The sequence below is a fragment of the Mustela nivalis genome (genome assembly GCF_964662115.1).
Source record: "Mustela nivalis genome assembly, chromosome: 15".
Classification (NCBI taxonomy): Eukaryota; Metazoa; Chordata; class Mammalia; order Carnivora; family Mustelidae; genus Mustela; species Mustela nivalis.
In genome coordinates, this window is record NC_139034.1 from 21076461 (window position 1) to 21094049 (window position 17589).

Sequence of the window (17589 nt, forward strand, 5' to 3'; positions counted from 1 at the left end):
GCCAAATGCCAGAAAAATACTGCATTATATAATTTGGTTTAAAACTTTAATCCCTAAACCAATAACAAATTATTTGCAGTAACTTCAATTTTTTCTCATATTCTTACACATTACCACATTAACATTAAAAAAACCCTCCAGACTGAATTCTACATAACGTTATTGGTCATGATATTTAGGTCACTGAAGTTATTAAAAGAAACATTTAAAGAAAAACAGAAGCATCTGATTTAAATCTCCACAAAGCAAACTTGCAAGATATTTTAGAGCTCATACCCTCCTAAAAAACAGCTAATTCTCTAAAAACGTATTCTCTCCTAGATACTTGTTAATACTTACAGAATATAAAAAACTGTATCAATAGGATAATTAGGTCAGCTGAAACAGGCAAGTTCTTGTCTCTTAAAATAACATCAGTGATAATACAAATCTCTTGGTTGTGACAACTCTCCACTATGCATATTTGATTACCATTAAAACATAACTGGGTGATATTTCACAGGCAGGCCTTATTTGTCTTTGAAAACCATGCACTGGTGTCATAAATAGCTTTCAGTCTCCCTCCCCAAATAAAAACCTGCTCCAGAAGAAAGTCCATGAAAGTCCCACAAATTTAAGAGGTTAAATTGAGTTATCTTATAGAAAATTAAACCCTTATGAAATAAATCACTGCTCAAGTATGAACAGTTTTTGAAGACGTGATCAAGGAGTGATGAAAGTAGTTCAAATTTTTGCTGTATAGACCTTTGCTAGGAGAATTTCTAGCTTAGTCTACCATATATATGGTATATACTATAACCATAGTAATATGGTTTAGTTATATCATTTGTTAAATACACTTTTATAAATGTAAAAGAGAAAGAACCTACTCATTTTAATATTGTTTCAATGGGAAAATGCATTCTAAGTTTTAAAAGAAATTAGCTTATCAACAAACTACTAGAATACAAGTTATTTTTATATTAAAGATCACCTGTGTGAGATATGACCCAAAACTCTAGAAACTCATAGAAGAAATCATACGAAATAGGTAAAATTCAGGCAGGAGGCCTGCTTCTCCCTCTCCCATTCCCCTGCTTGTGTTCCTGCTCTCCCTAACTCTCTGTCAAATAAACAAATAAAATCTTTAGAATCAATCACTCAATCAATCTGCCACCTCCTGAGATCTCCTTCTATATATGTCTTATCCATTCACTTCAATTATTAGCTATCACTTCTCTGATAATAAATATCACATCCAAATCTAAATCTGTGTGCCTATCCTTAACATTTGACACCTCAAGCTCAGTTTTACCAAAACCACTTTCTACAACTTTACACAACTTATATCCCAGTAAACTCAATGCTTTAATGGTACCAAGCATAGATTTCTAATTTTGCAAGGGACATTTGGATTTCATTAAGTGGGAGTATTTTAGGAATTTTGTACATGGGAAGAAGAGTATGGGTTTGTAAGATAGGGTCATGTAAGAGTGAATATGTCAAACAATGAACTGGCTTTTAAAAGTCTTTAAAAACTTTTCACTAACAGAGCTCAGGCCTGAGAGCCTACTACATACACTATCTCCCTTCTTAATTCTATAACCAAAAAAATCTTGGCCAAAATGTGAACCATTATAATTAAGCACATTTTTTACGAGACCAGTGCTCTAACCCCTGAGCTACGGAGCCGAGCACATTTTTTAAAGCACCATTCTACTTCTCTAATAGTTCTTCAATAATTTTGTACTCAAACAGCATGAATTATAAAACAGGCTATATACAAGATGTCAGCTACCTGTCCCGGTACTTTTATTAGGAATCCCTAAATTAAAAAGTGTTAAGTTTAAAATGGCAACATACTAAAGCTGGGAAAATCTGAGTATTAAATTAGATAATAATGCTAAAAATTATATAAAAATATATAACATATGGGTGCCTGGGTGGTTCAGTGGGTTAAAGCCTCTGCTTTCAGCTCAGTTCATGATCCTGGGGTCCTGGGATTGAGCCCCGCATCGGGCTCTCTGCTCAGTGGGGAGCCTGCTTCCTCCTCTCTCTCTCTGCCTGCCTCTCTCCTACTTGTGATCTCTACCTGTCAAATAAATAAATAAAATCTTAAAAAAAAAGGGTTAAAAAAAATAAAAGAATATAACATAAAATTATATTATAAAAATCCATGAGTTAATCCTGATCTAAAGTTTTCAAATAAATAAATAAAGAAAAAAGAAAGATTTTCTCCATAGTAGAATGACTAATAAATAGTGAAGGTCATGGACATGATAGTAATTATCAGCCAAAATATCAAAAGATGCTAAAATAGTGGATGAAAGTCAATATGGAATGGTATATTTACATGCTGTCAAAATACTTCCCCATAAAATGCTTTCTGATTACAAAGGGAAAAAGAATAACTGCAATGGAGATGCCTGACAAACATCTTCTTAATCAAGTGATCAAAGTTAATGATAACAATTATGAACCAAGTTGAAATAACCTCTCAATTGAATGGATGAAATACGAACACTATTTGACTTATGTGGCATTCTTACAAAAAAATGTATAATTAGCATTTAATCATAAGGACTCATTAAACACACATACTAGGATATTCTACAAAATGTTTAGCAAGGAATCTTTGAAAGTGTCAAGGTTGAAAGTCAAAGAAAATCTGAAAAACTACTTTTTCCCCAGCTTTACTGAGGTCTAACAATTAAAATTGTAAGATGTACAATTACAACATAAAAGATATAAATTATAACTTTAAGACGTAAAATATACAATGTAATGATTTGAGATAGAAAGGTAGATAAATAGATAGATAGATAGATAGATAGATATGGTGAAAGTCTATTCCCCATCAATGAAAAATTATTTTGATTTAGGTCACTAAGGCACATGACAACTAAATGCAATATATGATCCTGAACAGGGCCTATTTGTATAAAGAATGTTATTGGGACAACTGATGAAACTGTCTGAGCAGTGAAGAATCTGTGCTAATTTCTTGATTTTGATGGCTACACTATGATTGTGTAGGAGAAAGTCCTTGTGTATTGTAGTCAGAAGTGATAACAACTTACTCTAAAACGGTTCTTGAAAATAGAAGTTTCTTGCACTATTCTTGCATTTTTTCCTGTAAGTTTGAAGTTATTTCTATATAAATAAAATTGGGGGCACCTGGGTGGCTCAGTGACTTAAGCCTCTGCCTTCAGCTCAGGTCATGATCTCAGGGTCCTGGGATAGAGCCCCACATTAGGCTCCCTGCTCAGTGGGGAGTCTGCTTCCCCCCACCGCCCACCTGCCTCTCTGCCTACTTGTGTTCTCTCTCTCTCTCTCTCTGTCAAATAAATAAATATAAGTAAGTAAGTAAGTAAGTAAGTAAATAAATAAATAAATAAATTTGTAAATCCATCCAACAAAAAATGGCAACATACTAATTTCATAAACTTATAGATATATATGGAAAATGTTATTAAGCTGAAACTTCATATCAGATGTGGACCCCTTGCTTGTTCTTCTGACTTTCTTTATAACCACCCTCACCTTTAATATCTTGATTTCTTATCCCTCTGGTCTATAATACACCATCTCTAGCTTTGTGCTTGTTTCCCCTAGACTCAGTATAGAAACACAAAGTATTTTATTTTCTCTGGTTAACCTTTGGACTACTCCCACAAGTAGAATTCCTAGGACCCCTCTCACTTTTCTTCCTTGATCCTGCTTCCTAGTTGAATTTTAGATGCACTATACTTTGGTATTATGCTATAACTCAGGAAAGTAGGGTGGTTCATTGGGGCAACCTCATGGTAATAAGGCAAGCATTAAAAAAAGGGTCTCAATTAATGGCATTCATCATATCAATAGACTAAAAAAATCACATGATCATATCAATAGATGCAGAAAAGGCAATTGACAAAATCCAACACCCAGTTATACCAAAAAGTCGCAGTAAACTAGGAATAGAGAGGAATTTTCTTCACTTGATGAAGAATATCTTAAAGAAGAAGAACAACAACAACTATAATACCACACTTCATGGTTAGAATTGTGAAGCTTTCCCACTGAGATCGGATGGTACAAGGCAAGGATGACCCTTCTCTCCACTTCTTACAACATCACACTGAAAGTCCTTGCTAATATAATAAGTCAAGAAAAGGAAATAAAATGTGTATAGACTGGGAAGGAAGATTAAGAAAAAACTATGTTTGCAGATAACATGATCATCCATGTGGAACACCCAAAATAATCAACAACAAACTGTGGAACTAATAAGTGATTATAACAAGGTTGCCAGAGGCTTAAGTCACATATATTAACAAGGTTAATATATGAAAATCAATTGTTTTCCTATATACTGGCAATGAACTTTGAAATTTTTAAGAATTTTGAAATTAAAAAAAACACAATATCATTTACATTAGCAACCCCAAAAGGAAATACTTAGATATAAATCTAAAAAGATATGGGTAAGATCTGGATAAGGATAACTAAAAAACTATGATAAACAAAATCAAAGAACTAAATAAATGGAAAAGATATTCCATGTTCATGGATAGGAAGACTCAGTATTACTAAGATGTCAGTTCTTCCCAACATAATCATTTTTTTTGAGATTCAATGCAATCTCAATCAATCTCAATAAAAATTCCAACATATTATGGATATTGATGAACTTATTCTAAAGTTTATAGAAGTAAAAAATTCAGAGCCAATATGACATTGAAAAAGAAAAAAATTGGAGGACCGATGTTTACCAACTTCAAGACTTACCAAAAAGCTACAGTAATCAAGATTGGTACTATCAAAAGGATAGATATATACATAGAACAGAAAGCGCAGAAATAGACCACCCAGAACAAATAGATCTTTTTTCAACTTTTTTTTCGTAAAGGAACAAAGGCAATGCCACAGAGCAAAGATAGTTTCTCCAACAAATGGTGCCAGAACAAATGGACATCCACATGCAAACAAACAAATCTAAGCCACGCCCTTCATAAAAATTAATTCAAAGTGGATCACAGACCTAAATGTAAAATGCAAAACTAGGGGCTCATGGCTGGCTCAGTTGGTTAAGAGTCGGACTTCAGCTCAGGTCATGACCCCAGGATCTTAGGATCAAGCCCAGCCATCAGGCTCCCTGCTCAGTGGGGAGCCTACTTCTCCATGCCCCCACTCATGTTCTCTGGCTCTCTCAGATAAATAAATAAATGAAATCTTAAAAAATAATAAAATGAAATGCAAAAATATATAACTCCTGCTATATAACATCATAAGATGACATAAGAGAAAACTTAGATGATCTTTGGTATGGTGATATTTTTTAGATACAACACGAAATACACTATTCATAAAAGAAATAATAAATAAGCTGATCTTCATTAAAATTAAAAACTCCACTCCATGAAAGACAATGCCAAGAGAATTAGAAGATTAGCCACATACTGAAAGAAAATACTTGCAAAACACACATCTGATAATGGACTGTTACCTAAAATACACAAAGAACTCTTAAAACTCAACAACAAACAACCTGATTTAAAAATGGGCCAAAGCTCTTAACAAATACATCAAAGAAGATATACAGATGAAAAATAAGCACATGAGGGGCGCCTGGGTGGCTCAGTGCATTAAAGCCTCTGCCTTCAGCTCAGGTCATGATCCCAGGGTCCTGCACCGGGCTCTCGCTTGGGAGGGAGCCTGCTTCCCCCTCTCTCTCTGCCTGTCTCTTTGCCTACTTGTGATCTCTGTCTGTTAAATAAATAAATAAAATCTAAAAAAAAAAAGAAAAAGAAAAAGAAAAAGAAGCATATGAGAAAATGCTCCATATCATATGTCATCAGGGAAATGCAAATTAAAACAACGAGATACCACTACTCATCTATAAAAATGGTCAAAATCCACAACAGTGAAAGTACCAAATGCCAATGAGAATGTGGAGCAATAGAAACTGTCATATAATGCTGGTGCGAACGCAAAATGGTACAGCTTCTTTCGAAGACAGTCAGGCAGGGGTGCCTGGGTGGCTCAGTCGGTTAAGGGTAGGACTCTTGATTTCTGCTCAGGTCATGATCTCAGGGTTAAGGGATCAAGCTCTGACTCAGGCTCTGCATGGAGTCAGCTTGTCCCTCTCCCTCTGCTCCTCCCCCTGCTTGTTCTCTCTCTCTCAAATAAATAAAATCTTTTAAAAAAGCAGCAGAAGACGAAGATGACGACAGTCTGGCAGTTTCTTACAAAACTAAACATACTCTTACCATATGATCCTGTGATTGCACTCCTTGGTATTTGCTCAAAGGAGTTGAAACTTATGTCCCTACAAAAACCTGCATATGGATGTGTATAGAAGCTTTATTCATAGCTAAAACGTGGAAGTAACCAAGATGCCCTTCAGTAGGTGGATGGATAAATGAACTGTGATACACCCAGACAATGAAATATTATTCAGCACTAAAAACAAATGAACTATAAAGGCATGAAAAAACACGGAGGAGGGGCGCCTGGGAGGCTCAGTGGGTTAAAGCCTCTGCCTTCGGCTCGGGTCGTGATCCCACGGTCCTGGGATCAAGCCCCACATCAGGCTCTCTGCTCCATGGGGAGCCTGCTTCCTCCTCTCTCTCTGCCTGCCTCTCTCCTACTTGTGATCTCTGTCTGTCAAATAAATAAATAAAATAATTTTTTTAAAAAAGGAGGAATCTTAAATGCATATTACTAAATGAAAGAAGCCGATCTGAAAAGGTTATATGTCGTATGACTGCATCTATATGACATTCTGGAAGAGGCAAAACTATGCAGACAATAAAAAGATTAGTGGTTGCCAGAGGTTGGGGGTGGATAGTGGGAAGGAACACGTGGAGCACAGAGGATTTTTAGGGCACTAAAAATACTCCTTATTATATTACAAGAATGGATATATGTTATTATACATTTTCCAAACCCACAGAATGTACAACAAGAGTAAACCCTAAGGTAAACTATGGACTTTGGGTGATTATGATGAGTCAGTGTAGGTTCATTCTAGTAATGGAATGAATAGTGTTGATAATTGGAAGTCTATGCATGTGTAGAGGTAAGGAGTATATGAGAAATCTCTGCACCTTCCTTCCAATTTTGTTAAGAACCTAAAACTGCTCTGAAGAAAAGGTATTAATTAATTAATTAATTTAAAAAATTGTCCTGGAGAGAAAATGAGAATACATTCTGGATTTTGTAAAAACTGTATTAGTCATTAAGTACCATGAATCATTAAAAGCAAGATATTTGTAATTATCCATTTAAAAAATTATTATAAACATCAGAATTCCTCTAAAATTAAAAAATTATACTATAGTAACTTCAACATTCATTCTAGATTTTACTTCTTTATTTTACTGACTCCAAAATGAACTATTCTTTAAAAATGGTTTTATCAAGGGCACATATTCTCTCATCCCATCACTTATAATCCATTAGAAGACCCATAACTTAAGCTCTTTCGAAGGAGCTTGTTTTAGCTAATTATATAATCAATGGCCACATACTAGAAAACTATAGCCTGAAAAGACATACTAAAGCCATAGCTCAGTTGAAGATTCCACTGGAAATTAACCAAAAAGAAATTAGATACATAAAAATTAATTCTTCTCTTATCATACAGGGGTTGCTTTGTTTTGTTTGTGATGTTAATCAGTCCTTAATATTTCACCTACACTCGTGTCTTAATTTGCTTGGAACTTCTCAACAGTACATTGAAACAACAGGGTAAGAATAAGAAATTTCAGGATACTTTTACATACGTGAAATCAAACATTCTTAGTTAAAATTTTTTTAAGTCCTTTTCTTCTATCCTAAGTAAAAACAAAGCTGTTTTAGCCACTTATCTTTTAAGCAATGGTAATTGCTATACTATACTAAAGAACATATAAAAGCCACAAGTAAAAAAATCACTCTACTGAATGCTTACAAAAGAAAAATAAAATACAATTAATCACAGCTCCTAGATAATGCTGTACTTTTTTCAATGAAGACAATTGCAATGAATGAATGCAGCCTTCTGCATGCTTAAATACCAAGTGCCCCCTTGTGGACAACATTGTTATTAGATTCATATATAAAATATGCGTTACTGGTTTTGTGTTCAGAGGCTACACACCTGTGTCCAAACTGACATATGATCTTTGGGGAGAACACAAATCTGGTGATATCTGGGAAAGAATACATCAGGAAGAAGTCTCAGATGGGTTCTACAGATCTACCACTAGCCAGATGGCTAGTGGGAATTCCTCTTCTTGCTTTGTTTCTATCACATTCTTGAGAATCCAAGATCTCTTCAGTAGGCCTTTCACTATGTGGCTGATATATCACTTAAACACAAATGTATTTAGGGGTGTCAATAGTGCTTTAGGCTGACTACTATTAATGCCTGGTTATTAGGTTCTAACTGTATACTTATGAATTTTAAAACAAAATTTCTAAGAATGTTCTTAAGGTAGAAATGACAAGAATGAACCCACTGGAATCATGACCGGATACTGTAGTGAGGTAATAATAGCTCCTTGGGAGGTCCAAACTGGGCTGGATATTTTCAGGCCCCATGAAGCAGCATAACTAAAAGAAGAATCTGACTCACAATAAGGGAATCACATTCAGGAAAATGGTATGGGGCATCAGGATGAATAAAAGAGCAGGGTGAGGGGCCTGGGTGCCTCACCCTGGTGAGGTGAGCCTGGGTGGTTCAGTGGGTTAAAGCCTCTGCCTTCGGCTCAGGTCATGATCCCAGGGTCCTGGGATGGAGCCCCGAGTGGGGCTTCTGCTCAGCAGGGAGCCTGCCTCCTGTCCTCTCTCTCTGCCTGCCTCTCTGCCTATCTGTGGTTTCTGTCTGTCAAATAAATAAATAAAAATCATTAAAAAAAAAAAAAAGAGTAGAGCAATGATTAAGGACATCAGAAATCAGCAGGTAGAACATAAATGGACCAAAATAGAAAACGATATGAGGGGAGAGTCTTGTTTCTTTAAAGGCTCAAAGTGCATGATGAAGAGACTAGTCTGGCTGTTTGAAAGAATTTGTAAGGCTTAAAACCATCTCTTCCTTCATGCTTTTCCTGCTAAGCAGGGCAAGGAGAGAGATTTTATGGTTTGTCCTAAGGAAAGCTGAAACATAGTTCAGAAGGGAAGCTAGGTAAATATCCACAAGTTAATATTTCAAGAAGTCGATTGACCAAAGGATTAACTTACAAAGAGGCCATTCACCTAGGATTCTAAATTTACCAATTTATCCAAATCTTGCTTTTAGGAGAGTCTTCCATGCATGCGAACTTATAACCAAAACATATTCTTTTTCCAAATACATTTTTCCATGATGATAATAAATGCTAAGCCATTTTCATTAAGTTTTAGTTTTTAACAAATCGAACACTCTTTAAAATGCTTAGGTTATAATCATAGGAATGTATTCAAAGATTTAGATTTCAGCAAGTTAATTTCCCATTGAGTTGATTTTCTACAAATTGATCAAGAATCTTTCAGAGAACATTTAATGTCAAACTCAATGTTTTCCTAAATAAAGTTTCTCTGTTTCCATACTTTCTCCGTCATGTCTCCCATCACCAGATAGCCTTGTTGGCTTTGGGAGCAGGATCTTCTGTGCTATCTCTGTCTGACTGACAGAGTGTGTGTTCTGGTGAGAGGTTTCCCTTAAGGGATCAAGGTGTCTGTGTGTAGTGAGAAACAAGGGAATGCACTGATTGGAAAAAGAAGCAGAGAGAAATAGAAGTGCTATGGTCTGAATGTCTGTGTCCTCCCCAAGTTCAAATGTTGATATCCTAATGACTCTTATGATGGTATTAGGAGGTGCGGACTTTGGGAGATGCTCAGGTCACGATGGTAGAGGCCTCATGAATAGTATCAATGCTCTTATATGGGGCACCTGGGTGGCTCAGTGGGTTAAGGCCTCTGCCTTCAGCTCAGGTCATGATCCCAGGGTCCTGGGATGGAGCCCTGCATCAGGCTCTCTTCCTGCCTCTCTGCCTACTTGTGATCTCTGTCAAATAAATAAAATCTTAAAAAAAAAAAAAAAGACCCTTAAGAAGTCCTTAGTCCACTCCCATGATGTGAGGACATAATAAGAAGGAGCCATTTCTGAACCAGAAATCAAGTTGTTACCAAACACCATATCTGCTGGTACCGTGATCCTGGACTTCCAGACTCCAAAACTGTGAGAAATAAATTTCTATCATTTGTAAGACACCCATCTGTGGTTATTTTTTTTTAATTTTATTTTTTTTATAGCAGCCAAAACAGACTTTAAGTAAGGGGTCATCAATTTTCTGACTCCTAATGAATCAAGGAAGAGAGCTTCCACCATGAAATAGAGTTGACCACAGGGATATGGTAGAAGTGTTTGATAAAGACTTTACAGTATCTTTTCACAAGAGAGGCTATCTTTCTCTGAGGGATAGAGATCCCCTAAATCTGTTGTTGTTGTTGTTGTTATTTTATATATAATAGTGTTTTGCAATAAAACCTATTGAAATATATGCTAAAAATACAAATGTCCAAGCCTTATCCCAGACCTACTAAATAAGGGTTTCTGGGCATAAGCCCAAGAATGTGCACTCTTGGTAAGTTATTCACATGATTCTTAGACAGTTTGAAAATTAAAGGACCACAACTCTACATATTGACAAGCAACTCGGGACAAGGCAGTGCTGGACAGTAAAGGAAAGTAGGGAACCAGAAGGGTCAAATACTGTTTTGTTTGCGGCACAGTGTCACAGGTACTAAGCTTGAGTGGGCCTAAATAAACTAATCAAAGAGAGAAGACATCAACTACCAATATGCTAATGGTGAACAGTAAAGCACTGATGATTACTCAAAACGTTGCTGGGGAACCACCTATGGGCCTGTCTACCAGGAGCCTTAAAGGTCTGATAAAGAGTTTAGCTGAATTCTCAGCTTCACATTCTAACTGGAGATAAAAGAAGCCTAGAACGCCATTATCAGAACCTGAAAAATAGCTACTGCTTATCAGAGACAACATGGCCTAATTATCCTTAACTTGCAGTCATCTGGAATGGTTAAAACAGACTCTAGTCTTCCAGTGAATGACTATAGATCTTTGCTCAATATACCAGGAAATTCTAGAAGGTAGGCAGTAGGTTCTTCTGGTGAATGTAAATATGAGGGATTAGAAAATGTCCACCCAGTAACGCCAAGAGAAGTAAAAGTTCAGTGCGTTTTATTATATCCCCGAAGAAGCCCCTGCTTTCTGGGAGGGTACTAAAAAGGCACAGAATTCTTCTACACTTTTAAGAGGTACCAGAAGATTCACTACTTATAGAACAGCACAGCTGAGTAAGTGAAACTATATTGCCCGACTCACACTTGCCCTTATTTCCTTGAAATGGGTTAAGGTTAATTTCACAACAGACTTGTTCTAATGAGACTTGGAGCTCCCTCTAAAGTTCCCATTATTAAGGAAAGGGAGGAAGGAAACTAACACTTGATCAAGAGACATGCTTACTGTGTTAGGCACTATGCTATTTGCTTTATACATTTCTGTAATAACCTTTATGACAATCTTGCAAGAGTGCTTAATTAACTCCATTTTACAGATGAGGAAATTAAGCCTCAGAGAGATGAAATAATTTCCTTAGTACCTCATAGTCTGAATTTGAACCAGGACAGTCTAATTCTAAAAGCCAAGTTTCTGGGTAAAGTGGGTTACACCCACTCCGCTGTCTTGCCCCTTCTTTTTCCACTACACCACCTTTTCTTTCAATAGCCTACCTTCTAACTTGCTTCTAACCCTCTTACTGTCTTTCCCTTTGCATCAGTTATGTGCTGGAACTTCACACCATGTTCTTTATGCTACCCTGCACCTGAAATTACTTGGAGAACATTCTTCTGCTGAGCATTCATTAAACCCTTCTCCTCCCTTGGCTTCTGTGATACCACTCTTTTCCCTGCTCCCTTTCTCAATAATTTTCCTTCTCAGTTACCTTCGCTCAATCACCTCCTCAGCTAACACCTTAAGTGTTCCATCCTTAACCCTTCTTTTCAGACTTCATATTTCTTTCCAAACAATCTCATACTTTCATGACTGCAGGTGACACTGATGACTCCATGATTCTCTATCCAGAGAGACAACTTTACATAGTCTACAACCATGTCCAGGTGCTTGCTGATCACTATCATCTGTGTAATATGCACAAAACTAAAGTCATTTCTTAAACTCCCCCTGCTTCTGATCCTACAGTGCTGTTCACTGTAATTGTTGTTCAAAGGAGAGTCCTTAATCTTTTTCCAGTCTGCTCCCAGTCTCACCCGAGTGTCCATGCACTCACAAAATCTGCATTCCTATAAATATCTCTTCAATCTATCACCTTGCCTACATCATCATATACTACTGCCCAAGCTGAACAACTCACTTTCCCTTACTTGGACTGCTACAGACACGTCCTATCTGGTTTCCCTGCCTCAAATCCCACCCACCCTGGGAAAGCCTTTCTCCATGGGGGCAAAGGCTTTTAAACTGTGTATTAAATACTTCAAAAGCTTCCCACCACATATAGAAAGGTTCACACACGTAGAAAATCCTTTGTTATGGAGGCCCTGCTTGTGTTTCCAGTCTTATCTCTCATCACCTCTTTTATTTATTATAGACCTACTGAATTAACCGCAGACCTGGGGTGTCTTTCAATTGATCCGGAGGGAGTCTATCATTATTTGAAAATGTGCATATCCCATGATCTAAAATCTCACTCCATGTACACTAGAGCAGTGATTCTCAAACTCTGGTGTATATCTGAATTATCTGGAGGGTTAATAAAGAACTCAAAAGTGGCAAGCTGGTTGAAGGATAGGGCTGGCCTTTGTATTTTTATGAAGATCCCTACGTGATTCTGTTACCTACCAAAGTTGGAGGACCACTGCCCTAAAGCAAGGGCCAGCAAGCTATAGCCTGAAGACCAAATCCAGCCTCAGGCTGTTTCTATAAGCCAAGATTTGTTAAAATAAAACCTTACCCATTCATTTAGGTATTATCTATGGCTCCTTTTACACTCTAACAGCAGTATCAAATAGTTGCAGGAGAGATCAAATGGCCTGCAAAGTCAAAAGTATTAAGTATCTAGCCCTCTACAGAAAAATTAGCCAATTCTGGAGGAACACTTCATTATCAGGAGATGTGTATAAGTATGTTCCCTGTGGCAATGTTTGTCACAGTGAGATTTTGAAAAATCCTCAATGTACACAAATAGGGGAATAAATAAATAAAGATATCTCTTTGTGTGTATATATATACATATTCTACTATATACATAGTATATAAATAAAACATAGTAGTAAATAAAATTTATCAGATCTTTATGCCTTAACATGGAGAGGATAAAAAAGGATGATACATACAATATATTTTTACATGCATTTTTAGACACAATATCTGTTAAAAGGAATTTAAAAATAAATTAGAATGGTATATACCAAAGCCATGATCATACTTGCCTATAAAAGGGAAAGAGACAGAAAAGGGAATAAAAGGGTCCTGAACTCTATAGATAGTCCTCAAATCTATAGACTTCATTAAAACATTTGAAATCAAAAAGTGACAAAAATTAAAGATTTGCTAATACTAGAATATATTGTTTGCCATATTATCCTCTGTGGGTTTTATTTTATTCAAAATTAAAACCGCAAATAACCTAAAATATTCAACTATAGGGAAAAGGAATTGAACATTAATAATCCAATGCAATGAAATATAATGTAGCTCTTAAAAATACACATGAAGAAAATATAACATGAGAAATTATTGATTTAATTGTCCTTGAAATAAGGTTAAAATTATATATATATATATATATATATATATATATATATATATATATATATACTTTTTAAAGGGTTATCCTTTAAAAAGGTTGTTCCTTTTTGGGGTTCATTTATTTAATGGGTTGTATTTTTTAATCAATATAACATGCATGCAAAACTTTAAAAAAGAGGTCAACAGCAGATATATTTGACTTAATATTTATCTTTGTCTTTTGTTTTCCAAATAGTATTAAATGAATACATATTATTTTAAAATGAAATGATACTTAGGGCGCGTGGGTGACTCAGTTATCTAAGCGTCTGACTTTGGCTCAGGTCATGATCTCAGGCTCCTGGGATAGAGCCCCCGACAGTCAGGCTACCTGCTCAGTGGGAAGTCTGCTTCTCCCTCTTGCTCTGCCCCTGACCCTCCACCCAACTCAAACCCCCCCACCCCGACTTGTGTGAGCTCTCTCTCAAATAAATAAAATCTTTGAAAAAAAAAAAGAAAGAAATGAAATGGTACTCATTGAAAGTGACCTTGTGTGGCAAATAGAGCTAATTGCATAACAGATACTCATTCCACCCTTCTTCCTGCTACTTTACTCAGTAAAACACTAAATTGCGCAGCCTTTCTTGCAAATACCATATGGTATTTGTCATATGATGCAGTTCTAGCCAATGAGATGTAAGCGGAGACTCTGCGTGCAGCATATTGGGAAATGCTTTGAAACCAAACAAACTTGACTGGCCTTTACTTTGCCCTTTTCCCTTCACCTACTTCTTTCTATTGAAAGAGAAGGTGAAGCAGGTGAGAAAGTGAAGCAGCCACCTTATGAGCAAGGCAAACAAAGGTCATTTATTAAAGAATGAGAGTGGAAAGTCAAGTCAGGAGCCTGGAGGAGCCGCTGTGCCAACCTGAACTGCATCCCTCTAACACTTCCTGTACATGAGAAAACAAAACCGAAGACCTTACTCCCTTTAAGCCTTTCTTTTACATGCAGCCATTTACTGAAACGTCTTGCTAAAATTAAGTATTAATAAATGATACTGTTGAAAGGCACTTTAAAGATTGCCTAACCAATAGTACCTGAAGATCAGAAAAATAATCTTCAAAAAGATTGAAGGCTTGAAACCAGTCTGTATCAGAACAGGGACCAGAAATTCACCCTCACTTAAGTGAATCCTTGTTCTAAAATGTTAAAATCAAGTCCACTTTAATGATCCAGTTTGTAAATTACTTATTTAGTATTTCTTATTTCTTTCTCAAAAGGTAACTTTTTTTTTATTTGAGAGAGAGAAAGAGAGACAGCACGCTTGAGTTTTGGGGGAGGTTCAAAGGGAGAAGCAGACTCCAAGCTGAGCGGGGAGTCTGGTGCAGGACTCATCCTGGAACTCCAGGATCATGACCTGAGCCCAAGGCGGTAGCTTAAGCAACTGAGCCACCCAGGTGCCCCCAAATGGTAACATTTTTAAAAAAATTTCATCTATATTGGTAAAAATTTGTATTCATCCCTGCTTTTGCCCATAAGCAAGCTTGAAATTTGAAATTACTCAAAATTAGTATTCAAACTGACATCAATTTCTTAAGTATGTCTGTATAGGTTACTCTAAAGACCAAACAATTTACAAGGATAAAGAATTAGTAAATTTACAAATAGTGTTTTGATTCATATTCTATCCCCCCCAAACAATTTAAACCCTTTTCTCTAAATATCAACCTAATAGAAACCCCAAAATGTCTGCATTTCATTTAGAGTACATATCTGAATTTCATAAATATTGTTTTTTTTTTAAGATTTTGTTTATTTATTTGACAGACAGATTACATGTAGGCAGAGAGGCAGGCAGAGAGAGAGGAGGAAGCAGGCTCCCTGCTAAGCAGAGAGCCCGATGCGGGGCTCGATCCTAGGACCCTGAGATCATGACCTGAGCCGAAGGCAGAGGCTTAACCCACTGAGCCACCCAGGCGCCCCAATAAATATTGTTTTTATATAAAGAATAAGACTTAGTATACTATCTTTGTCCTTGAATAGAAGATTTCATCATTAGATATAGGATTCTTGGGTCCCAGTGCTTTTTGCTCAATATTTGGCTACTTCTACCACCAGCTCCTTGGTGAGATTCCTAACACCTGCTGTTAACAAACTCTTCCCAGATTCCACTGTGTAAGAAAACCCAAAAATACTCATGCATGCCTCTTCCCACAGAATAGAAAGAACCAGTTCCTTAAGCACCTGAACTTTCATCATGTTCCTTTTCTACAGGTACATGGTCCCACTCTTGGTATTTCTACCATTTTTTAAGTCCTTTAGTGAAGAGAAATATAATTCCCTGCCTCCAGATCTAAACCTCTTAGAGAACCACATTTTTTTCAAGAATATCACAAACTCATCAAAGGAAAAAAATTTTTTTGCCAACATGAGTATGTTACAGAGTCAGAGGTAGCAGTTAGAAAGCCAATCAATTGCTTCCTACATATGCTGTAAATTATCATAGCAGGTCCCACCAGCATTTGCTGCTATTCTGGCAATACCCAATTTCTTGAGCTAGCACTGATGATGAGTTATCAAGAAACTTGGAGTCAGAATATTTTATGTTCTGTAGCTAGTATTATATTTTATATTCTATAGGTAGAATTAAAATTCTATCCATAGTTTAGTAAATACAAGGCTTAAAATGGCCCTTGCAGTAACTTCTAACCACCACAAGATGGAGATATGACTCCATGATTTTTTCCTGACTTTCCAAGACACAGGAAAAAAGGTATTTCTGGGTTGAAAATAACAGAGGTGTACAAATTGGGTTATTTCTCCCCTGATTAATTATTTTTAAAAATATAATATTTTTCTGTATTTTTCACTAAACATCTGCACTTATTCAAAAAGCAATCTCTATAATGCTCAGGTCCTCAGGACCTCTGTGAATATAGCAGTCAGTTAAGTGCTCTACATTAAAGCTATTAAAAAACATGTTATTTCTGATAGGCTGTATAGAATGGCTTCTGTCATCGCACACACTAGTCAAATGGACATAGATATTTTTAAAAAGAGAATCGACCTCCACATTTCCAGACTCTGTGATTCTGAGCAAATCACTTAATTTTTTTAAGTTCAGTGTCACATGCATTAAAGGAAATAATATTAAATTTTATCTCATTGGATTATGTAGTCCTGCCAATTTAGCAGAGTATTGTATTGTATTTTCATTTTCATATAAAGTACCCTTGGTTTTTTTAAAAATAAGATTTCCATGTTTTCCTGAATATTCTTGAAATTAAAATTCAGCAAGAGTTCTAAAGAAAAGCCTACTTCCAAGCATGCTCTAGACCTGGCATAAGCCATGCTTTAGGTCTTCTCTACATTTAAAAAAAATAAGCATTTAAACGAATGAGAAACAAATAAATGTGCTTTGTAAAGTATAAAACATAAATTCAAGGAATTTTTCCAGAGGAAAGGCAGTCACTTGGCCAGCCCAAAGAAAAAGTAGGTTGATCAGTACAATAAGGTTTCTTTCATGTCATAGGGTAATTTTATGGGTTCTCTGTTGGATTTTATACATTGTGTATGTGAATGTGAATATATGTGTGTGTGCATATCTACATGTGTATATGTATATTCCAGAGGAAATGGAATGGATATGTTTTCAGATAGTTATGACACATATTTTTGTATTTAATAGGCTCTTTTAGGTTACAGGAAGTAGACACACTCAGGTTGCACCTGGACTAACTATTGAGATTCTTTTTCTTCCATTTGGTATGTATCTGAAACTCTGCCCAGCTTTATTAAGGTAGAGATTAGGATTCCTTACTTCCTAGAAACAGTT

General features: G+C 36.1%; 1 protein-coding gene across 7 annotated transcripts in view; it reads right to left on the bottom strand.

Annotated features, from left to right (window-relative positions):
- Positions 1-17589, bottom strand: part of CCDC169 (coiled-coil domain containing 169) — a 56500-nt gene that overhangs the window by 24528 nt on the left and 14383 nt on the right. The window lies entirely within an intron of this gene.